Genomic DNA, 25,774 nt, shown 5'->3' with positions numbered 1-25,774 from the left:
AAGTAGACACATGTCCCATTATTCCTGCGTAACCAGCAACATCCTCGTAGCATAGCTGACGTAATTTGTCCCACAGCTGCCAAAATGCAGTTTCTTTAGTTCTTGAAGTTTACTGATCATCACTTGATTCACCTAGATTTGATAAGTTCCCAGATGAGAAAATCCACATTCGTCCGCCCAAGTCCTACAGTTATTTCCGTCCACAGACGTGAAATGTTGCTCATCACTGAACAGAATGTGCAGCATTAAATTTGCATTTCTAACAGCATCCAATAAGTCACAGCACATAGCCCGTCTGGCGGCATAGCCATCATCTTTAAGTTTATGGACGATTTCATTGTGTGTGTGTGGGGGGGGGGGGGGGGAAGGGGGGGCTATTACTCAGCTAGTTCTTTGTTTAGTCTTCTGGTTGTTGCTGCGTGGCTGCGAGTAAGTTTCGTCTGCCCCACCTGGGCTTCCTGAATGCTGACCAGTTCGCATGAATTTCTTGACCATGTTCTTAATCTCACCTCTATTCGGAAACGGTTTGTGAAATTTAAGCTCCAAATTGTTCCACGCCTCTTCGCTGTTCTTCCGCAGCTGTTGTTCCTTCTAGATTACCTGGAAAAAAGTCAAAAATTTTGAGGTTAACGCAGAAATGGCAAGGAACTTTATGAACACTATATTTACGAGTACATTTTCCCACGCACTACTCAACACGAGTAGTTTAAAAATTGTCTCTTGAAACTTTTTACAAGAACTTAAGTTCCATTAGCGGACTAATCATATAGATCTAGGTGTAAGAATGTTCCTGTTTCCTACAAATGGAATACTGAAGAACACAGCAACGTCAATGAAGAAATAGATTTGAGGTTCAGGAGGGAGGTAGTGGGGAATTTTATCCAAACCTAACTTTTATGATCGGCTACCGATAAGGTGACTGACAAAAAATGCCTAGTTAAAAGCGGTACAACCGCAAAATATTTCTATTCAAAAATAATGTGAGCGTTAAGTTTCATACTATTTCCTATAAAATTGAAGTATAAGCCGTACATTTGATGTCACTGCGTGGTAAAGGAATTAAAGTGAGACTGATTATGGCGACCGTGTGTAAGCGTAACTGGTAAGTGGTACGGTTACCAGAAAGAGTATCGCAGTTAATTGGTCTTAAAGATAGGAAGTAATGCGACAAGGGCTGATTCGCCTCTGCGAATGAGTTCTGATTCTTTTCGGTGAAAGGAGGCAGAAAATTGGGCGCTCCCGTGGCGAGGAAGCTGTGAGTGACGGGGCGAATCACGGCGAACGTGGCTCGGAAAATTAGGTGGGGAACCCACCAGCATCGTTTTCTTTTATCGCCGCTGTGATAATTTTCTCAGCAGGGAGAGGGAGAGCGAGTGTGTGTGTGTGTGTGTGTGTGTGTGTGTGTGAGAGAGAGAGAGAGAGAGAGAGGGAGGGAGGGAGAGAGAGAGAGAGAAAGAAAGACAGAAAGTGAGAGTTTCCAGTCGCAGTGGGAGTCATTCGCACGCTCACTGAAGGCAACGGTACACTTGCCTCTTACGTGAAGCCGCACAGTAAGAGCATCTCCAGTTTTTGATAAGGTTTTCATTTTCTTTTTTCATTTCATTTATCGCATTTTTAAAGACGCGTTACCTATAAGGTGCAGTCAAATTAAAACGAGACATCTGGATAAAGGTAAGTAAACTATCTATTATTTCAAAAATAATCGCCATAACTGTCAATACATTTGTCCTGCTGTGACACAAGACGGTCAGTGCCTTCATGAAAAAAATGTTTGCGGTTGCCTATGGAACCATGGCTGTAGCCATGCCTAGAGTCTTGCTACAGGGCTCGAAAAATATGGAACATTCTGGTAAGCGTACATGTTGCCAAGGCTGTTTCGTCTACGCTGCACAAATTTCGTTTTGGGGCTCTTACAAATCCTCTATTCATTCCCGACCTCTCCCCATGCGATTTCCATACTATTGGAGCCCTGAAGAAACGCATTCGTGACCGTCGATTTGCTTCGGACGAAAAGATGGATGCCTGGGTACCATCATGGCTTCGTATGCAACCGTAAACATTTTTCTATGAAGGTATTGACCGTCTTGTGTCAGGTACTTTTTTCCATGAGTCTCCTTTTCAGTTGACTGTCCCTTATAGTATTTTAAAACCATATATTTTACAGTTCTAATCATGTAACTGCATAATTTTCCGTTATAGAAGCAAGTTTCGTTTTCAGCGGAAGAAAAATATAGATAATAACAATAAGTCAAAATAAAGTTGAACGAAATAATAACTGCTAATTAGTTTAAAGAAACCGAATACGTTAAGCAAAAATTTAATAATTTATGAGAGTGTAAAAGGAGGATGGAAGAGGCCTTTTTCTTTCGATTTGACTCTACAAGTAATATTTTTATTTTGTATTGTATGGGTAGGTTTCCAAAATGAATTAATTAGTTTCCTAAATAAATTTCCTAAACTAATTACACTCTGTAAGCGACCCTTAGGCAATATTAGGGGGTCAGTGCTTACAGATTATAGCGACACTCAATTCAAGGACAGTTATTGTAGTAGTTAGCACTGTCAGTGCTTATGAGGTCCGTGAGGAAGATGCAACTCCGAATGGGGCCATCGAATAATGCGTTTATGACCAGCATCTCCTCTATTTGTAAAATTCGGTGTAACACTGTTTGTACGTATTTCTTTCTCTAATATCTACGTATGTACGTTTGTCTTACGGGTTACCATGTCTTAGTGTGTGTCCCCTTCATTTTCTGTCTCTGTATCGTTGTTGTATGACGTTTCATTTTATCCGTCCTCACTGCTGTCATTTAGTGTTATAGTTACCTGATGAATCACTACAACATCCGCCATACAGCGCGCAGGTCAGTTTCTGCTTCGAATTGTCATTTATTGTAATTTAATAATATTTACAACCAAAGCGGCACGTAGCCGGATCTTTACCGAGTGCAGCTCTTTCACGGCTGAAGGCCTCCAACAAGAAATCTTAACAAGATAAAAATCCAATTAAGATAGCAATAAAATAATTTAAAGAAGCAACATATGCAAGGTGCAATACCATTGGCTGAGGGCCACAATTAAACTTCAAAATGCTTAAAAGATATTACCATAATCTTTAAAGGCAGAAGGCCGCAGTGTTTAAGCTTGAAAATTAATTTTGTAAAAATTTAAGAAAACCAGACGAATAACCATAAGCCTACAATTTATAATAGTTGACTACAGATAATTAAACACCGGTGGCATTCAGAAAGCCTCCAGAGAGGTCGGTGTACTTAGATGAGACAGGTGGTGAGCCCAACTATACTTGCTCCGGCGGAAACCAACCAGGGGACAGCCACGGACCGACCGACACAACAGCGGCAACAGGTGAGGAAAGGACGCTGCCTGAAATTACGTTAGTGGCCAGTGCAAGTAATCGGAACACTAACGGCCACAAGGCAGAAAATTCCGCTGGTACACCTGAGTTTGCCTGCTCCGCAGCAACCGACCGACTCCCCCAGAATGCCGACATCATCTAAAATAGTTGCCAGGAAATAACGCCAACTACACACACAACCCGAAAAACACTGCACGAAGACCTGAACGACATCCAGCAGTAACTAAACTCACACGAAGACAGGTCGGGAGTCGATGCACACACACCTAGCCGACTCCTGAACGATCGGCGAGCCAAAACTCGTCGTCCTGTAGGACGACCGACCGACGATCCACCAAGACCGTGGCCCGGCTCAAGTGATGCGTGGCGGAACTTGTCGGGCGAGCCTTGTCGACGCAGAGCTCACTGCTGTTCCAACCCGACTGCACCAGTGCCGCATTGCAACTCCCCGACTGGTAAGTCCGGACTGCGCTCCGGACGCGTTCCAATTGACTGGCAGACCCGAACTCGCGACGCGAACTCCCGATCCGAACTGCTTACGACAGACAACCAGTGGGAAGTAATAGCAGTCGAGCAAAGATACTACGAGAGGGCATATATCGATACGCGCTGCTAACGCCGATCACGGTCTGGTAAAGCAGCAGCTCAGTGACAGTAGTAATTTAAATTAACGTAGTGAGATGGAAGTACGTTAAAAACGGGGTGTAAAATACATCATGGCGGGAACACGAGCCACGCACGGCTCAGCGGTTGTTCGGTTTTCATCTTACTGCCCCTTATAATTGATGATGCTGTCGTTGGGTCAACGTGGGAACACGTAGAGATCGTCTCCCCAGATCCATTGTTGAACACTTTGTGCTGCACGGTGAGCTCTGAAACATTTGTACTTGAACCACCATTGCGGCCTGTTGTGATATCTGTCGCAGGTCGCCGCCTATCCTGCTTCACAGAGCGGTAAGTCTCCTACCTTTACTCTCTGTGATGAAGCGTAGGAATCGGACAGGTTGTCGACCACTCGTGGTTTCATCGTTCTTCAACGACTTTCCTTAGATGCTCACGCCAGTAGCACGGGAACAACATACACAGATGGCGGTAGTATCGGCTACGCGAGGTAGAAATGGATAGTGCATTGGCGGGGCTGTCTTTTGAAATCAGGTGATTCATATGAAAAGATTCCCGACGTGATCATGGCCACACGACGGGAGTTACCACACATTAAACCCTGAATGGTAATTGGAGATAGATGTTCCATTTCGGAAATCGTTAAGGAGTTCAATATTCCGAGTCAAGAGTGTGCCGAGAATCCTAATTTCAGCCAATATCTCTCACTACGTAAAACGCAGTGGCCGGCGACCTTCACGTAACGACCGAGGCAGTGGCGTTTACGTAGAATAGTGACTGCCAACAGACGAGCAACACCGTGTCAAATAGCCGTAGAAATCAATCTGGGACGCACGGTGAATGTATCCGTCGGATAGTGCGCCGAAATTTGGCGTTAACGGAGTATGGCTGCAGACGACCGACACGAGTGCCTTTGTTAACATAACAACAACTGCGGCGGCTCTCCTGGTTCGTGACCGTATCAGTTTGATGCCAGACGACTGGAAAACATTGACCTGGTCAGATGAGTCCCGATTTCAGTTGGTAAGAGGTGATGGTAGGATTCGAGTGTGGCGCAGACCCCACGAAACCGTGGACCCAAGTTGCCAACGAGACACCTTGCAAGGTGGTGGTGGCTCTGTAATGGTGTGGTCTGCGTTTACATGGAACGGATTGAGTCTCTAGTTCATCTTAACCGATCTTCGACAGCAAATGGTTGTGTTCGGTTACTTGAAGACCAACCATCTGCAACCATTCATAGACTTCATGTTGCAAGAAAAGGGCGAAATTGTTATCGATGACAGTGACCCGTGTCACTGGGTCACAGTTGATTGTGAATGGTTTGAAGAACGCTTGGCAGTTCGAGCGAATGATTTGGCCACTCAGATCGCCCGAAACGAATCCCACCGAACATTTATCGGACATAATCGAGAGGTCATCTCGTGCACAAAATCCTGGACCGGCACCACTTTCGAAGGCTGTAGTTGAGGCATGGCTCACTATTTCTGCAGAGGACCTCCAACTACTTGTTGAGTCCATGCCACCTCGAGCTGCTGCACGACACCGGGCAAAAGGAGGGCCCGACACAATGTTAGGCGGTATCCATTGACTTCTGTCACTTCACTGTATTGTCTCCCTACGTCGCAAACCCGCAACCCTACCAGCAGTCGCTCAGTGTCGCGTTGGGCGGTGGCCAGAATGCTCTGCCTCGTCAGCGTTTCGTTTCCCTTGCTCTTAAGCAAGTTAATGGAGTTGGAGCGCACGTCGATGTTATAACAATGATTAAGTTGGGCATCCTCATTTCCTTCTCCCTGTTCATTCGATTTTCCTGCGTCGCACTTCCCTAAATCTACCACGTGGTGTTCGATAATAACTGCCATTGAGTATGGAGGCGGTGCTCGAAACAGTACTGTGGTGTCACCGCCACACACCACACTTGCTAGGTGGTAGACTTTTAAATCGACTGCGGTCCGCTAGTATACGACGGACCCGTGTGTCGCCACTATCAGTGAATCCAGACCGAGCGCCGCCACACGGCAGGTCTATAGAGACGTACTGGCACTCGCCCCAGTTGTACAGACGACGTTGCTAGGAAAGGTTCACTGACAATTACGCTCTCATTTGCCGAGACGATAGTTAGCATAGCCTTCAGCTAAGTCAATTGCTACGACCTAGCAAGGCGCCATTTATCCTTTGCTATGTATCTAATGAAGAATGTACAGTAACAAGACCAATGTTCACCAATTGTGGATTAAAGTTAAGTATTCCAGCAGCTACGTACTTTTCTTTATAGCGTTCATTACGTATCCTGTTTCAGACCTCACGCCAGCCTGCGTGAGTTTAAGCGCGTGCCTTTCGGTTACCCGTCACTGTGGATTGGCTGTCTTGCCAGTGCACAACAAGTACCTTGTGGGCAGATGCCCGCCCCGCTGCTGTCGCCTAGAGACAGACGTACCCTCGCTCTGCTCGCCGACACACCTCCCCGTTCATCAGAGAGTGTGCGCCGTGACATTTGTCCGATACGAACCTGATGACGTTACAAACTATCAGAGATGATGGCGAGGGTTAAAGTGTCAGTTTAAGGTAAGGAACCCTGCTCCGGAAACGACCGGGTCAGAAGTTACAAGCAAAAATGTTTTGACACCTCTGTCAGTGGACCTCTTCTAACGCAAGTTGTTTGCATTCCATACTTGGAGAAGTGTTAGTACGGACCTACGTTTATCTACTAAACATAGGCACTAAATTGCTTACCGTGAGAGCTTATGAACACGTCTTCATCTTTGCAATAGTGAAATACATTTCTATTACTGAACAAGTCATTATAGCGGTTGAGGCGGGCCGGCCACGCCGAGCCACAATGTGCGTGAAACGCCCGCTAAACCCGCTGGGCAGAACAGGTGATTAGGATTGTGGAAAGGCCCAAAGTTTCACCTTAAAACTGGAATTTATTGCAATTTAATAACACATTTACAACCAAATCGGCACATAGCCGAACTTTTACGAGTTTCAAACTCCAAATCTTTCACAACTGAAGGGCTCCAAACAAGAAATCTTAAAAATCAACAAGGGAAATTTCAAGTGACTGAAAACACGCAGTTACAATTACAAATAAAATAATTTTTATATATATATATATATATATATATATATATATATATATCACAGCTAGGCTCAAAGCCTCAAGGCAAGGGTGGATAGACAAACATAAACAAGATGCAATACAAACGGCTGAAGGCCCACAATTAATTTTCCTCAATTTAAAAAAAAAATATAACCATAAGCCTTATGTTTTAAGTAGCTGAAATCGGGCTAAAAGAAAAGACAACACAACGGCAATATCCTTTCAGCAAATATCCACTTGCTGGAATTCAAACTTACTTACATAAAACACAGTAAAATCAAGAATTTTTTTATCGTTGGTTGTGATAGATTATGAATAGACAGTTAAACACCGGTGAGAAAGACAGTAAAGGCAACAGCACTCAGAAGCCTCCAGGGGGTCGGTCTGCCCTCGTTCACTTAGGTGAGACAGGTGGTGAGCCCAACTGCACTCGATCCGTCGGAATCCAACCAAGGGTCAGCCACGGACCGACCGACAAAACGACTTGCTTGCCACCAATCGCTACATGAGAACTCAAACACAAAATGTTACGGACGTAATTATCCACAATCAAATATGTATGTGTATTAAGCTGTCAAAACTACACACCGTCTTGGACAGTGATAACAGGTGAGTAAAGGATATGGCCTGAAAGTATGTTAGTGGCCAGCGCAGGTAATCGGAACACTAACGGCCACAAGGCAGAAAATTCCGCTGGTGCACTTGAATTGTAGTCAACCAATATAGTTAATTGCACCGCATGGAGGCTAAATTTCAGCAACACAAACATTCGGTGTTGCTCACAGGAAAACCTCCCTAACAGCGAACCACCGAAACGAACCACACAACATAAATGGACGTGGCTTGGGTACTTAAAACATTACTCAACTTGGACGTCCTGCGTCGGTGAACCACGAAGCTCGTAGCGATCGGACCGCTCCACACACGCTTCAACACTGTGCAGGGACCGCCAGTGGACCCAGCCGACTGCACCGTGCGGAGATAACTTCCCTGGTCCGCATCAACCGACCGACTCCTCTCAGAATGCCGACAACATCTAAAATAGTCGTCAGTGCAAATAACGCCAACTACACGCACAACCTGACAAACACTTGCACGAAGACCTGAACCATACCCAACAGTAACTAAGCACACACGAATGCAAAACGGGAGTCGATGCACACACACAGCCGACCCATGAACAATCGACTTGCAAAAACGGTAGGACGACCGACCGACGGTCCACCAAGACCGTGGCTTGGCTAAAGTGATGCGTGGCGGCAATGGTCGGGAGAGCCATGTCGATGCAAACCTCACTGCTCCAACCCGACTGTACTAGTGCCGCATTGCAACTCACCGAGTGGCAGATCTGGACTGCGCTCCAGACGCGTTCCAACTGACTGGCAGTCCGAACTCCCGAGCCGAACTCGCTTACCACAGACAACGACCGGGAAGTAATAGCAGTCGAGCAAAGATACTACGAGAGGGGATGTATCGATACGCGCTGCTAACGCCGATCACGGTCAGGCAAAGCAGCAACTCAGTGACAGTAGTAATTTAAATTAACGTAGTGAGGTGGAAGTACGTTAAAAACTGGGCGTTAATTACATGATGGCGGGAACACGAGCCACGCACGGCTCAGTGCGAACCGCGTGCGGGCCGACCTTCGGGCTGTCTCAACTTTGCTCAGTCCTTCTCGAAAGTACCCGCTACAGCGCGACATTTTATTTAGTAATCCGGAGTAGCATTTTTCGGCCGGCACTACTGTCTTCAGACCGGCAGAATGCTGCTGTCCCTTCGCTATTTCCCCGTGATATGACGGACGTTCACTGGCCCAGTGGCTGTCTGCACAAAGAGAGGCAGTCTAGTGATCTACGTTCACATGTCTTTAAAAATGAATGCGAATGACAGAAGAAAGGGATAAGAATTCTCAATATCTATTATGTAGTTGAATGATGGACGCGCACTGCAACTTTGCTGTGAAACAACATTACAAAGCCATTCAGAAAGAATTTAAAGACTTATTTGACAATGTAAGAGCAACGAATTACAACGACCAACAGGCGGCGTTCATTCCTCTGTACATCAAGAACAACTTTGCGCTAATTTGCAGCCATGGAGGACGTAAAGAAATTAAACTGGATTTTTGAAGTCGCACACACTATTCCACTGTCTGTTGCAACAGCTTTCGACGGACCTAAACGAAGAATAATAAGACTTTACATGTTAGAGCAAAGTACGTTGGTTACGCCAAGGGGGATGCCTGAAACAATTTCTCGATTTAAAGCCAGTTGTTGCTGAATTTATGAAGGAAAAAGAGTGCAGAAACGAAAATTAGAGGACCCGGAATGGGTTTCAGATGTCGCATTTTAAGTACACTTGACTGCGCATTGCCCACTGTAAGACATTGCAAGGCGAGAAACAACTTCATTCTGACTTGATGAAGATAAGTTTAAAAATAAAATCCCTTTATCTGAAGGGGCACATTCTGACAAACACATTCCATTGCCCGAATCTCACTGCCGTTAAAGAAAACTCAACGTTTTGAAGAATTCATTGTGGCCGGAAAGAACAGCTTTATTAACATTACTTACATCTGTTTTCGGACCATTTTCGAGATCGTTCGCCGTTTCAGCTGAGAGCGGTGCTTTTAATGTGCAAATGGAATTGACTGATCTGGTATGTAATCCCCGCCTTACAGACGAACCTTGTTTCGTTAAAACTGTGCAGGACATTATTTTCCTGAGGTAGAGTTTCCACGTCTCCATAGTGAGTCTGCAAACATGATAAACTATTTCCATCAACGTTGGTGTGTGAGAGACGTTTTTCGATTATGGAACCAAATGAGTTACGATTACGCGGTAACTTGAGAGTAAATATTTGTTTTACTGTCGTCGTCTGTCCGTATTCAGACAATTTGTACCAGACATAATTATAATACTTACGTCTTCAGCGCGCCAAAAACAAATAATACTGAAATTTTGTTTCGTTTCTCATTTGAGAAATGAAAGCAAGTCATCTTCAGTGCGGCGGCATTGTCATCTAAATACGGTCCGTTCGCCGTTTAGCTCTCTTCCCCCTCCTCCGGCTCAAACAGTTCGGCTTGGCAGCGGGGGAAGTATGCAGTTAGACGGAGTGCTATGGCACGTCTCTCTAGATGAGTTCTTGGCCACCCATAGGTTAAGATTTACATCTTAGATCCCCTACTTATTATACAATTTCTGCTTGTTTAGGCACGAACTACCTTCTCCCAAAATATGGAGAGCAAAGACCTTGCAGTACAATAGGTCCACTGTCAGAACAATCTTTGCTTGTAACTCAACTTTCGACTCGGTCGTTTCCGGACCAGGGTCACTTACCCTAAATTGATCCGTTTGCTCTTCCCCATCATCCCCCTGTCCGCAGCTCGTGGTCTCGCGATAGCGACATCTCTCGCTTCCAGATCACGGGGTTCCGGGTTCGATTCCCGGCGGGATCTGGGATTTTCTCCTGCCTCGAAATGACTGGGTGTTGTTTTGTCGCCCTCCTCCTCCTCCTCATCATCATCACTCATCCCCATTACGGTCGGTGGAAGGGAATGGCAAACCACCTCCGCTAGGACCTTGCCTAGTACGGCGGTGCGGGTCTCCCGCATCGTCCCCTACGCTCTGTCAAGGAGTATAGGACCTCATGTTCATCATCATCCCTCAAAGTTTTAGCATCATCACAGAGAGACCTCGTATAATGCAGACTACATCACTAGATGTCATGAGCGGCGGATCTGGTGGCATAAAAGGAGGGGGGTATTAGGAGGTCAGTAGAGAAGTGGTAAGACCAAACTGCCTCGGTCAAGAGCGCTCAGTCATGTTTGGTTTGTGGGGCGCCCAACTGCGCGATCGTTAGCGCCCGTTTTCTCACAGTCCAATTGTTTTCACAGTCCAGTCGAGCCACTGTCACGAATGAGGAGGATGATGATGAAATGATGAGGACAACACAAACGTCCAGTCCCTGGGCAGAGGCAATTCCCAGCTCGGCGGGAAATCGAACCTGGGACCCTGTAATCCAGAGATAGCAACGCTAGCCAAAAGACCACGAGCTGTAGATGGAGAGCTCAATGACTTCGAACACGGACTGGTCACTGGATGTCACTTGAATAACAATTCCATCACACACACTTTAACCCTTCTGCAGCTGAGCCACTCCACTGTTAGTAATGTGATTGTGAAGGGGAAATATGACGGAAAAGTCATGTGTAAGCGAAAACCAGACAGACCACATGACCTGATAGTCAGAGACCGACGAGTATTTCGGAGAGTGGTTGCTAGAAACGCTTAAAAGCAGTGGAAGGAATCGCTTTTTAGTTCCGAAGTGCTACCAGAAGTCCAGCTGGAGCAATGACTGTGCATTGGACGTTGAGAAGAATGATGTGCAATGATGTAGCATCTCCTCGAGAGCCACACATTTCTCTAGTCAGTACTAAGCGACCCTTGAGTTGGTGTAAAAGGCAACGTCAATGGACATTGGAGGAGTGGAGTGGTTTGGAGTGACGAATCAGGCTATAACCTGCGGCAGTCCGATGGAAGATTTTGGGTTTGGCAAATGGCTGCACAACGTTAACTCCCATCGTGTGTAGTGCCACCAGCGAGATACGTAGGAGCTGATGTTACAGTATTGGGTCCCCTTATTGCACTTAAGACAACGCTAAAATCGGCATGATTTGAATACGTTTCACAGCATTTTGTACTGCTTACAGTAGACGAATAGACTGGAGATGATGATTGTATCGTCGTGTAAGCAATTCATAAAGCAGCATCTTTGTGTCAATGGTTTCTGTAAGATAACTGTTGTGTACATAGTTCCGCATAGTCAGCGCGTACACAACTTCCCCACTAGAGCGCGCCCCGCTAAGCACAACAGCGCAGGCGCAGCGCTAGTCTGTCTCCGCACTACGAGATGGCGCTGCCTTAGAGACAGACCAAATTCTGCTGCTGCTGATCCACGCAGTGATACCTGAACGCATGAGGTATTATAGCAAGTGTACAGACCTCCGATTAGTCAGTCTGCATTTGTCTGCACCAGTCTGTACCAGTCTGCATTAGTCTGTACCAGTCTATAGCCAAGTTTCAGTCTGTGCCTAATGATATTCCTGTACATAGCCATGAAGATAAGTGTATAGACACTTTGTCAGGTATCAGAATAAGATTAACATACCAAGACCAAAGGAACTTCAGACTGTCAATTGTAAATAGCATCCAGAATCAAGTTATGTAATGTTTATGCTTGTTATTATTTTAATAAATGTGTGTGAAAATTAATCAAGTTCCGTTTAAAGATGGTCACCGTCAATCTGCTACTCTTAGCGTGTAAGTGGCATTTCAATCGTCTGACCTAACGGCAGAAGATAAACACGCCACGATAAGACCACGAGACACATTGCTGACACTCGCCTACTTCCTTAGAGCGACAAGTCAAATAATCCGATGGTGTGTGTACCGAAGGTCTTCCAGTACGCACACCACAGTAACGTTGTTGAAATGGACTGGGTTAACTAGAGCCGTGGCCTGAACCTAGCGTCCATCGTAACACCTTTGAGATGAGTTAGAAAGCCGACTTCGCTCCAGACCCCAGCGTCTTGCATCAGTACCATCTCTGGTTTCAGCTCTTGAAGAAGAATGGGCCGCCTTTCCTCCACAGACATTCAGATGTCTCGCAGGAAGTGTGCCCAGCTCAGCTTCAGTTTTGATAAAGACGAAGAGTGGACACAAATTCAGTAATAGGTGTGGGACCCTTGTGATCGGAAGGCGTAGCAGCTTTCGTCACAACTCTTTTCTGCAAACAGTCCTGCCGCATTGTCTCGAAGTTTCGACGCCTGTTTCCATGTCTTCCTAGCGCTCGTTTCATGTGACTGCTGTCCACTGACCATATCACAAAGCCAGTGGGAGAGTTCACTGCTGTGGCACTACAGACGCCCTCGCAATCGTAACGCGTTATTTTCCTCACTAAAGCGAGCAAAATACGCGACGTATCAATTTCCAGTGGGAAAAACGAGAAGCAAATATCAAATGAAAACAGTAATTTCGCTGCGCGTTCCGGTTTAAAAGTACCATATACAACTCGTTGGTCGGAATGATCGACTTTTCATTTGGCTCCTTGTTGACGTCACCGCGGAAAAACAAAAGTAACGCGCAGCGCATTCGACAAAACAATTTAGAACGCCAAACCGAGAGAGAGATGTCGCTTCGACTACTCTATTTGCAATATGAACGCAATTGTTTTCAACATGGCTTTTATTGCTCTCTAAATGGGATGTCATTTTTGTTTTATTTCCGTCGGAACAGAACTGGCTTTTGTTACCACAGCTCTGAAATCCAGATAATTTCCCGAAGAAAATTTTGCGGCACGCTGGGTACGTCAATTGAAATTTTTGTAGTCCGTAGCTGTTAAACGCTTCAATAGTCTCTGGCAGGAGATATATTTCGTCGCTAAATTTGTCACCGGAGATTTAGCTCTGTTTATTGGGACTTTTCGATAGATTCTTCCATCAAAGCCTTCACGGAAGTAGTGCAATATGTAACATTCACAACGGTTTGGCGGCAGTACACTTCATTGGAGTGGGCTGGTCAATCATCTGTGGCACTAAATACAAAAATTCCTGTGGTTACTGTTGCATATTGAGTGACACCGAATCGGAGGATCAGTATCTAGTTTTTACTCTACTGAATACCTTGCGGCGTTCATTGAAAGGTATGTGGGAACATGGGAGTAGCGAGTGGTGCGTGCTTCGTTTACTCCATGCAAGTGCAGCGGACGTTAGATATACGTTTTTACTCTTTGACTTCTTTTCCGAGTTTGGAAAATAAAATATTTTTTGCAAGGCTGTATGTGGGTTTAATTTTTTGCCTACAGGTACATATTCTACAAGAAATTAACCCCCCACCCCTCCAAAATAAAGTAAGTCGTAACAGAATGTGCACTTAGCACAAAAAGTAGCGATGGCTGAAATTTGATTTTCCCGCCATGTCACACAGGATTCAGTCACATCACAGTGTGTAGCGTACTGCCCATAAAATTAAAGTACACTTACAGATGTTAGTCCTTGCTTTCCAGAAACATCACCTCAGTCTTTGAATGGACTTAACTATTACCATTCGTATTCCTGTTTCATACAGGTGTTGACCACGTGGGAAGCCTCCGAGCATCTTTCTAGACATGTGCAAATGTTGATTTAGTGTATTTTGTGATACAAAACACAAGTCGGGGTTGTGCTCCAATTTTTCCGCATTTTCTGAAAGTGCTCTTGTTTCTTGCATCAGATATAAGGTTTAGATTTATCTCTTCAGCCCATTATACATCTCCGTTTTGATCACTGTATTGTTAGGACTTCTTCTGACCACATCAGAAGGTTTGCCCACATGACTGTTATTGACAGCCTTTCAACGTTTATGGTGATACTATGGGTTCGCTTTCGGTACAGGTATTCACTAAACAGACGTCTTGTATGTCACTGCAAATAGTGTGTTACACGTCCATAAACATGATGAAGTGTGGCTCCTAGTAGTTCATATCCCGGTATTCTCCCTCTTGACTTCAGTTTGAGATCGCTGTTCACACGAGTCTCTTGAATGGCGACTATGTCAGTCTTGTTGCCTGCAAGGATATTTGATGCGTGGCCACGTTTTGATTCACTATACTTAACTGACAAATGCGAAGACAGAATCCGATGTTTCTTGTCTGATGGTTCTGAAATATGCGTATGATAACCAGGAGAGCTCTCTCTCTCTCTCTCTCTCTCTCTCTCTCTCTCTCTCGCTCACACACACGCACACACTCACACACACGCACACACTCACACACATAAACACACACAAGGAGAGAGAGAGAGAGAGAGGTATTGCACACACATTTCACAATAGGCAATACTGTTCCGTAATTGTAAACAACATTCTAAACATAACATGAAGTAAACAAGTGTTCATGTTCTTAGCGCAGTAATAAAATCAGATTGCAGAAAGCAGAAAAACAGATCTAAAGCCAAAATAACGAACAAGAACGCATTTAGAGCAGCATAAACAGAATTTGTCAGTAGAAATTTGAATTATTGTTATGTTATATAAAATCAAGAATGTGCCATAACTGTTTATAATCTCAATGTACAGGGTCTAACATCGAAAGGTAACTAGCGTGAACCCAAACATGTATGTACACTCTACACAAAAAAAAAAAACACGCACCACGAAAGGATTATCTGAATGGGAGAAAATCGAGATTATATGCCAAATTCTATCCAATAGGCGCGTTATATCGTCAAAATCTCGATCTCGTTGGAGAGACCTTCGTCTACATCTACTTGGATACTCTGGAAATCACATTTAAATGCCTGGCAGAGGGTTCATCGAACCACCTTCACAGTTCTCTATTATTCCAATCTCGTATAGCGGCCGGAAATAATGGACACCTATATCTTTCCGTACGAGTTCTGATTTCCTTTATTTTATCGTGGTGACCGTTCCTCCCTATGTAGGTCGGTGTCAACAAAATATTTTCGCATTCGGAGGAGAAAATTTTTGATTGGAATTTCGTGAGAAGATCCCTTCGCTGCGAAAAACGTCTTTCTTTTAATGATTTCCAGCCCAAATCCTATGTCATTTGTGTGACACTCTCTCCCATATTTCTCGATAGTACAAAACGTGTTGCCTTTCTTTGAACTTTTTCGATGTACTCCGTCAGTCCTATCTGGTAAGGACCCCACACCGCGCAGCAGTATTCTAAAAGAGGACGGATAAGCGTAGTGTAGGCAGTCTCCTTAGTAGGTTTGTTACATTTTCTAAGTGTCCTGCCAATAAAACGCAGCCTTTGGTTAGCCTTCCCCACAACATTTTCTGTGTGTTCTTTCCAATTTAAGTTGTTCGTAACTTAGTTGAATTTACGGCTTTAAGATTAGAATGATTTACCGTGTAATCGAAGTTTAAAGAGTTCCTTTTAGCACTCATGTGGATGACCTCACACTTTTCGTTATTTAGGGTCAACTACCACTTTTCACACCATTCAGATATTTTTTTCTAAATCGTTTTGCAGTATGTTTTGATTTTCTGATGACTTTATTAGTCGTAAACGACAGCGTCGTCTTCAAACAACTGAAGACGGCTACTCAGATTGTCTCCCAAATCGTTCATATAGAAAAAGACCAGCAAAGGGCCTATAAGGCTACCTTGGGGAACGCCAGAAATCACTTCTGTTTTACTCGACGACTTTCCGTCAGTTATTACGAACTGTGACCTCTCTGACAGGAAATCACAAACCCAGTCACATAACTGAGTCGATATTCCATAAGCACGCAATTTCACTACGAGCCGCTTGTGTGGTACAGTATCAAAAGCCATCCAGAAATACAGAATCGATCTGACACCCCTTGTCAATAGCACTCAACAGTTCATGTGAATAAAGAGCTAGTTGTGTTTCACAGGAACGATGTTTTCTAAACCCATGTTGACTGTGTGTCAATAGACCGTTTTCTTCGAAGTAATTCATAATGTTCGAACACAATATATGTTCTAAAATCCTGCTGCATATCGATGTTAACGATATGGCCTGTAATTTAGTGGATTACTCCTACTACCTTTCTTGAATATTGGTGTGACCTGTGCAGCTTTCCAGTCTTTGAGAACGGATCTTTCGTCGAGCGAATGGTTTTATATGATCGTTCAGTATGGAGTTAATGGATCAGTATACTCCGAAAGGAACCTAATTGGTATACAGTCTGGACCAGAAGACTTGCTTTTATGAAGTGGTTAAGTTACGTCATTACTCCGAGGATATTTACTTCTACGTTACTCACGTTGCCAGCTGATCTCGATTCGAATGCTGGAATATTTACTTCGTCTTCTTTTGTGAAGGCATTTCGGCAGGCTATATTTAGTAACTCTGCTTTGGCAGCACTGTCTTCGAAAGTATCTCCATTGCTACCGCGCAGAGAACGCATTGGTTGTTTCTTGCTGCTTACATACTTCACATACGACCGGAATCTCTGGATTTTCTGCAAGGTTTCGAGAAAATGTTTCGTTGTGGAAACTGTTATAAGCATCTCGCATTGAAGTCCGCGCTAAATTTCGAGCTTCTGTAAAAGATCGCCAATCTTGGGTATTTTGCGTCTGTTTAAATTTATCATGTTTGTTTCTGCAACAGTGTTCTAACCTGTTTTGTGTACCAAGGAGGATCAGCTCCGTCGTTTGTTAATTCATGCGGTATAAATGTCTCGCAAGCCACATCTGGTCTACACTTATATTATTAATTTGGAACGAGTGGAAAAGCGTCAAGAAAAGTTTTATCTGCTTTTTTGAATAGGCATATTTTTCGCTTATTTTTCAAGGATTTGGGGATTACAATATTCAACTTCGCTACGACAACTCTGTGTTCACTAATCCCTGAATCGATTCTGATGCTCGTTTTTAACTCAGGATTATTTGTTGCTAAGAGGCCAAGAGAGTTTTCACAGCCATTTGCTATTCACGTGGGCTCATGAACTAACTGCTCGAAATAATTCTCAGAGAATGCGTTTAGCACAATTTCGGATGATATTTTATGCGTACCTCCGGAATTAAACATGTATTTTCGCCAACATATTGAGGGTAAATTAAAGTCACCACCAACTATTATCGTACCTGCCCATTTCCCTACAGACGTACGCAATTAGGGAGAGATACGATGACCTTGCTGGTCAAGGTAGGGTTTGGAAGCATGAACACAAACAGTAGAAACTCTGGCAGCGTGAGGACGGCCATTACCTTGTTGAAATGTAAACCAATGATAGTTTGCCATGAAGGCCAAGGGAGTGGAGTATTGTCGACGTACCACTGTGCTGTAAGGGAGGTGCGGATGATAACCAAAGGAGTCCTGCTATGAAAGGAAATGGCACCCCAGAGCATCACTCTTGGTTGAAGACCGTACGACGGGCGATAGTCAAGTTGGTATCCAATTGCTGTCCATGGCGTCTCCGAAAATGTCTTCAGCCTGAAATCTTATTCACTCGAGTAGTATAGTCATCAGTGATGAGCTACGCTTCGAGCTGAGCCCTGATAACGAGCGAGGACGTGTCTGGAGACACCCCAGACAGTTGTGACATGCCAACCTGTCACCTGTCATACGGCCTTACAGTCAGGAGTGATCGTCTGGGGTGCCGTTTCCTTTCCCAGCAGGAGCCCTTGGGTTATCATCCGAGGCACCCTTACAGCACAGCGGTACGTCGACGATATTCTATGCCCCGTTTTTCTTACCTTCATGGCAAGCCATCGTGGACATTTCAGCAAGACAATACCAGCCCAGGGGGCTGACAGCTACCAGTGCTTGTCTTCGTGCTGGACAAATCCTACCTTTACCAACAAGGTTCCTGGATCTCTCCCCAAATGAGAACGCTTGGAGCATAATGGACAAGGTCCTTTAACGATCTCCGGATTTTGACTGGGTCAGTTGGACAGAATTTGGCACAATATCCGTCAGGAGGACATCCAACAACTCTATCAATCTGTCAAACACGAATAACTGCTTGAGTAAGGTGCAGAGGTGGACCAACGCGTTATTGACTTCCTCAATTTGTGAAGTTTTTTCTCTTGAATTAATCATCTAATTTTTCTTAAATTGCAATCATTTGTTTTTCTGTGCATGCACATCGTAAGTACTGATTTCTGTTGCGTTAGAATCATTTCTTCGTTACACTTGGTTTTATTTTTAATGTATTTAACGTCACTGATGATGCCTTTCAAAATATTAAAGCGAAACCCGAATGCTACGAAAAATTTTCGATTTGCGCAATATTATATAGACAGATTTGACGTGAAAATTATTAACATAATGTTGTTAAAGGTATCTAAGTCCATGTATCTAACGGTTAAATAATATGTATTTGTTTTACAACACGCGTTTCGCTTACTTCATTTGACTGTCAGTGGTATAATTTTTGTGTGACTTCCGTTTACATCTGAAATTGTTCTTCGCTCACATTTTCCAGGTATTCCAGCACTGGCACGTATGTTCGTGGGCTATGTATTTCTTGACGTAAAACATGAAAAAATCATCGCACCACTGGTGTTTCTTTGCATTTTCCTGGCTAACAATTCTTCGGGAAGGCTGAAGGATAATTCCGTGATTGACATATCATTTTCTGTCCAATTCGCGATCTTACGTCCAAGATCACGAATTGGGCAGAAAATAATATGCACTACTTTTAATTCAGTCAACGTTCCAGGTAATCAGAATATAGCAAAACGAAAGTTGTACACAGATAAGCCAAAACACTATGACCAATTCCCACCCCGAGGTTGGATGCAGCTTTGTGACGTTTCAGACACGTGACGCGCTATGAAAAGTATGTAACTCCAGCAGAAGCGGATGGGGGATCACCCTAGCGAAGATATGGGCTACAAATGGGGAAATCCACTCAGATAAGTGACTTCGTCAAAGAACAGATTATTATTACACAAAGCCTGTGAACGAGTATCTCGGAAATGGCGAAGCTGGTAGAATGTTCACGTGTCATGGGCATCTACGGAAAGAGGTAGATGGACCGTGAAACTACCACTGGGAGCTAAATGGTTGGACGTCCACGACTCTTCACAGAACGTGGGGTTCGGAGGCTTGTCTGCTCTGTAAAATCGGATAGATGGCGATCTGTGGCAGCTCTGCGGAAAGAGCACAATGCTAGTGCACGAACGTCTCGGGTACACCGTGCATCGAACATTGTTGAACATGAAGCTCCACAGCAGACCACTCCTATGTGTTCACACGTTGACCCAACGAAGTCGTCAGTTATGACAGCAGTGGCCACGGGACCATCGGGATTCGATCGTCAGTCAATGTCAACGTGTCAGCTCTTCGGATGAATCTAATTATTGTTGCATTAGCTCGATGGTCGTCTCCACAAACGCCGTCATCGACGTGAACAGCGTCTCCAAACGTGCAGCCCGCCGCGGACGCAGGCTAGCTGGAGTAGTATTATGCTATGGGAGACGTTCTCCTGCCCTTGCGTAGGACCTGTAGTAGCAATCGAAGATACGCTGACAGCTGCGAATCAACTGCTTCCTTTCATGCTTAACTTGACGACGAAGTCATTTTTCAGCAGCCTAGCTGTCCGTGTCTCGGCTACAGAACCGTACTACAGTGGTTTGAGGAGCACTATATTGAACTCACGTTGATGTCTCGAAAACCAAATTCGCCTGATGTAAATCCTATGGAACCCATCTGGATCGCTATTGGGCGCCATCACCGCGTAAGGAAATCGGCGGCTCCTTATTTACGCAAATTGCATGACCTACGCGTAGACATCTAATCCTATACGCCTTCAGAAACCTACCAACAAACTATCGCATCCGTGATGAGCAGAATCAGTGATGCATTTTGTTCCAAAGACGGACAAACAAGCTGTTAAGCAGGTGGCCATAATGTTTTGGCTCAACAGTGTACATCTGGTGAGCTTTTGGCATTACTTCAGGAATATTACAAGAAGAAATTAGACAGTTACTCTACTAAAGCTGTAACTTACGAAGTCCTGTCAAAAACTGAGATTGCGGAGGCTCCTAAACATCCATTTGCTTATTTAAAACTGTATGAATGGCAGGCTAAAATGTCTGTTCTTGACGCACTGTGGGATGGCGACGGTAATGAAAGGAGAACTAGGGCAGAACGTTATGTTGTACTTCTGGTTTTGTGGTGTTAACTTTATGCTCTCTATTCATTCCCTTGAATTCCCATTCGTCAGTTCTTGCTTACAACCTCGCAATGATGGTCTGAGGTTCACTTGAAAACAGTCTACAGGCATTACTTACAATCGTAAGTCCACCTGTTGACGTTTCAGCTCAACCTCATGAAAAATTCTGTACTTAATGCACTACTGTTTTTATCAAAAAACCATTGCCATATGGTTTTGAGTCTAAATCACTTTCCTTCTATAGCTGTTTCTCTATTCTCTTTACTTTACTGCCTTCACGAATATTTTCCCGCTATTTTACTTTATTTCAATGGCAAAATAAAATATGAGTCAGAAGCAGAAGTTGCTCCAAAAATATAAAGTTTAATTAAACAATATAAAAGTAATCATGTAACATTTTTAAAGCAACTAAGGCATATATTCATTTTAAAGGTAGAAGAATAGTAGATTATTTGCTGGATGTAAAGCTGTTTTTATTAAAAAAATATTTTTGATTTCTGTTTTTTACATTAATTACAGCTTTTTATTTTTAATTCCTTTTGGTAAATCGATATAAGAAGAATCAGTAATTTATTTGTGTCTATTAACACTTCTTTGTAAACTATTTATATAAAATAAAGACCATCCAGATTTTTCCTTTACCTTTATTCCATTTCAATTAATAGTTTATTCACCGATCTTTCATAATAGTATTCAAAATCAGTTGTTCTCAAGAATATTATTTCTTTTAAAATTATATTCCATCTTCTCTTTTTTAATATAAACAAAATTTCATGTTAGCTTTAATCCCTCTTCCTTGTATATTCTTTAATGTGGTGATTACTTATTTCTTAATTTGATTGAAAAATCTTGTTGCTCAACATTATTATCATTATTATTAATTCCATAAGTTAGTATTCTTGATTTAGAAGCAGGAGTTTTTATATAAAATCCTTTAGGTGAAATAAAAAAGTCGTCTTCATCTAATAAAGTGTACCCAGAAAAACTTTTCAAATAGTTTTGTTGTTTAATTTCTTCATATTTGCCTTCTAGAAGCTTTTTAAAATAATTCTCATTATCGATAATGTGCATAAGATCGATTAACTGTTGGTTTGTAAGATTTGAAAAATATTTTAAATATTTTGTTTTGCTGCTTTTACAAATACAATTTGAAGATTTTTTACTGAAATTGTTATAGCTGTTATTAATTTTATCTTCAGTTTTTTTCATAAGAGCTACTAATTGTCTTTTAATAAGATTAGAATTATTATTTAATTTCTTCATTTAACAGATTTCATGAAGTTCTTTTAAGGCTATTTCATTCAATTCACTATAGTTGATGTTGTTATTATTATTGACAATAGTATTTAGAATGAGATCGATGAACTGTTCTTTACTTACTTTGGAGTAGTTGTTTAAATTTTATATTTTACAAATTGATCGAAGTTCTCTTATAGTTTCATATATAAATTCTGACTTCTTAATTTTTTTATATTAAAATAATCAATAAATTCCAATAATTCTTGCCTAGTTAAATTTGAATACATTTTCTTTCCAATAATTTTCTAAATCATTATAACATACATCATGTTTTTCTGTACAATAATTTTCTAAGCTTTGAAGTAGCTCAGCTGTGGAGTACGTTTTGTTTTGCTTTTATTTATGTAGAAAAATGTAGGTTTTAAAAAATTCAATGTGTCTTTAAGTTTTTAATTTGAATTTCAATCGATGATATAGATAGCTGAGGTTTGACGGGGTTTATTCATAAAGAGAAAAGTTTATTAGATTTTAATTTTTTAATAAATAAAATTTGGGTCAACATTATAGATAAAGGCTATGTTGGAAAACTTATTTATAAAAAAATTTTTAGATTGTTTATTTTTTAAATATATGAAACTTTCATTTGTGTTTATAGATAGATGAAGTTCGGTGGATCTTATTTATAAAGAGAAAAAATTATTAGGTTTTTAAAAATTGAGATTTTCATTTGTGGGTATACATAAGTTTTGGTTGGGAGATGCAGCAAAGCTAAAATTTTGGTTTATATTACGGAATTTTGAAAAAAAAATATGCTCTTTAGTCCAGAATTGGCATAGATATACTAGTCACAACTGTCACAGTTCCTTTAATAACAATGATAGGACCATTGCTAGCCCAACTGAATGTCGTCTGTGGCATGGTGCCTGTTTCAAGTAGATATTTGCCTGGATGAGACCATATCTGGACACGGTAATAAAATATGTGGTTAATCTGACCAGGTGATCGTTCTGTCCAGTGTAATCGTAACTGATGATTTCGTTGGGTCAACATGACACATATAGGTGTCATCTGTTGTGGAGAACCATGTTCAATTATGAGTGCTGAATGGTGTGCTCAGAAATGCTTGTTCCTGCACCAGCATTGTATTCTATGCTATTGTATGCTATCTTGCTTTACAGAGCAGGCAAGCCTACAAACTGACTGTTGTACTATAAGGGGTCGATGTCCAGAACTTTCTCAACTGCTGATGGATTCACCATTCAGCAGCCACTTTCCATAGGTGCTCATGATAGTGGCACATGAACAGCCGACCAGACACTAGGCAATAGCAGTTGTATCAATCTGTCCTTGGAAATTCAGTTGTGTAAGGTGATTTGTCCATACGTCCGCTGGAGTGATGTCCCAATTGTCTCTGCTCCTCCAGTATAGTTTCCTTACCCCCTCTTTTACCGACAGTTCCACCAGACGACATTCAAGAGTGTGGCAGGCTGTGGCCATAATGCTTTGGCTCATCAGTGTTTACAGGGTGAATCACCTAAAACTCTCATTTCAAATTTTGCGAAAATGGAAAGTGCTATTGATGTGTGGGTTTCATAGAATGAGTTGGTGGTCAGTGGTTCGTATTGTTACCGAATAAACAGATTGTATTAATACTTAGAAAGTGTATGTTAATGCAAACATACACTTTTTCAAATGAAACAATGTTTAATGGCATTTACAAACTAAATGTAGGGTAAATTAGAATGACAGTGGTATTTGCTGCAAACTCATATTGGGAGATATCTCATTTTGAAAGATTCCCACAGCAATACTTGTTCAATATCTGTTGTACCACACATTAAATAACGGCACAACTGCATACTCTAGTTATGTGGAATCTTATGAGAAACAAGACAACTGACCATCATAAGCTGTGTACAAAATTACCACAGGCAGCAGCAATATACGCTTCCAGTCTGGTATGGAACAACTGCTGCAGACATTCTAGCATTTTAACAGATATGTTTAAGCAGGCTGCAGTAACATGTCGCTGCTTATCGTCGGGTATAGTTGGTGTGTCCTTGTAGATAACGTATTTCAGCTCTCTCCTCAGAAAATATTTACAGGCGTCAAATCCAAGGTACAGGTCTTCTGCGTCCAGTCCAGCCATTTGGAAACAATTCGTGAAGATATGCCATTCTACTTCGTGCTATGGACTGGACAGCCGTATGTTGGTACCACAGGTTCTTCCTTATCTGCAAAGGAACGTCTTCTAGCATCTGTGGGAGCTGATATGTTAGGAGGCTGCGATACTTGTGAGCATTCAGTGTTCCATCTATGAAAAATGGCCCTGTGAGCTGATGGTCCACTATCCCACACCACACATTCACATTCAATGGACGCTGATGATCCACCTGACAAAGCCAACAGGGATTGTCAACAAGCCAATAGGGCGTGTTTCAGCGGTTTACTTGGTTCAAAAAATGGTTCGAATGGCTCTGAGCACTATGGGACCTAACATCTGAGGTCATCAGTCCCCTAGAACTTAGGACTACTTAAACCTAACTAAGGACATAACACACACCCATGCCCAAGGCAGGATTCGAACCTGCGACCGTAGCGATAGTACGGTTCCAGACTGCAGCGCGTAGAACCGCTCGACCACCCCGGCCGGCGTTTACTTGGTCACGAATGGTAAATTCGGCTCCATCACTAAACAAGATACATGGCCCAATGTAAACGTAGGCTCCCGCGGCCATTGTCACATTCGATAAAATTTTTCTGGGTTTATGACCGCATTGTCAATATATGTAAAACTACCGACGTTCGGTCCCTGTTGAAAGAGAGCCTCGTCAGGTGTTTTTGTTTACTGCTACATGAGAAAATTGTGTTTCATATATAGCTGCAGAAATGGCTGCTATCTAATTCTGATAGGCTGTTTGGGATGTAGGGGGGGGATGTAACACATGTGCTTTCTCTGTTGTGGCAGCGCCGCTGTCAGCATACATGGTGCCACAGCAGCTGACGGTGGACGTAGGCCGGACAGCACAGCTCAACTGCTCCACTGAGGGTCACCCTCAGCTGGCCATCTCATGGCTGAAGGATGGCCAGCCACTACACACTTATGGCATGATCAAGCTGGTCACCCCACAGGTAAGGACGAGTGGACCTGTGTCACAACCCTCCTTCCTGCCTCCCAGCCAATACCTCCACTCTGCAAGTTGCTTTAATGTGGTTCTTATATCCAGTCCTCCTGCATCATATCTCCATCACAAGCTCAACCACATCCTGCTGCAATACCTAAACCCTAAGAATGCAGTATGACAGATACTCAACACCAACCACACGCATTAGCTCCTCACTTAGACTATCTTATCAAAAGTATCTGGACACCTAACAGAGGCCACTCACCATCTTTATGGTGGCTTGAATTCTGCTGGAAACACTTTCAATGAGGCGTCTGAATGTCTGTAGAGAAATGGCAATCCGTTTCTCGTGAAGAGAATATAATAACGTTGGACGCTAGGGTGTGGAGTGAACTCCCCTTTCTAACTCGCGCCAAAGGTGTTCCATTAGGTTTAGGTCGGGACTCTGGGCAGGCCAATCCATTTCAGGAATGTTAATGTCCACAAGAGTTGTCTCACAGATGCTGCTTTATGCCAGGATTCACTGCGATACTGATACAAACAATCATCGTCTCAGAACTATAATTCTTTTATATGTGTTGTAAAATGTGTTCGTATCCATTCCCATTTACAGTTTTCCTAAGCACACCACATCATAACCACAAAAAACACCGCCATAC

Source organism: Schistocerca americana, unplaced genomic scaffold (genome assembly GCF_021461395.2).
Source record: "Schistocerca americana isolate TAMUIC-IGC-003095 unplaced genomic scaffold, iqSchAmer2.1 HiC_scaffold_23, whole genome shotgun sequence".
Lineage (NCBI taxonomy): Eukaryota > Metazoa > Arthropoda > Insecta > Orthoptera > Acrididae > Schistocerca > Schistocerca americana.
Note: the sequence above shows the minus strand (reverse complement) of the source record.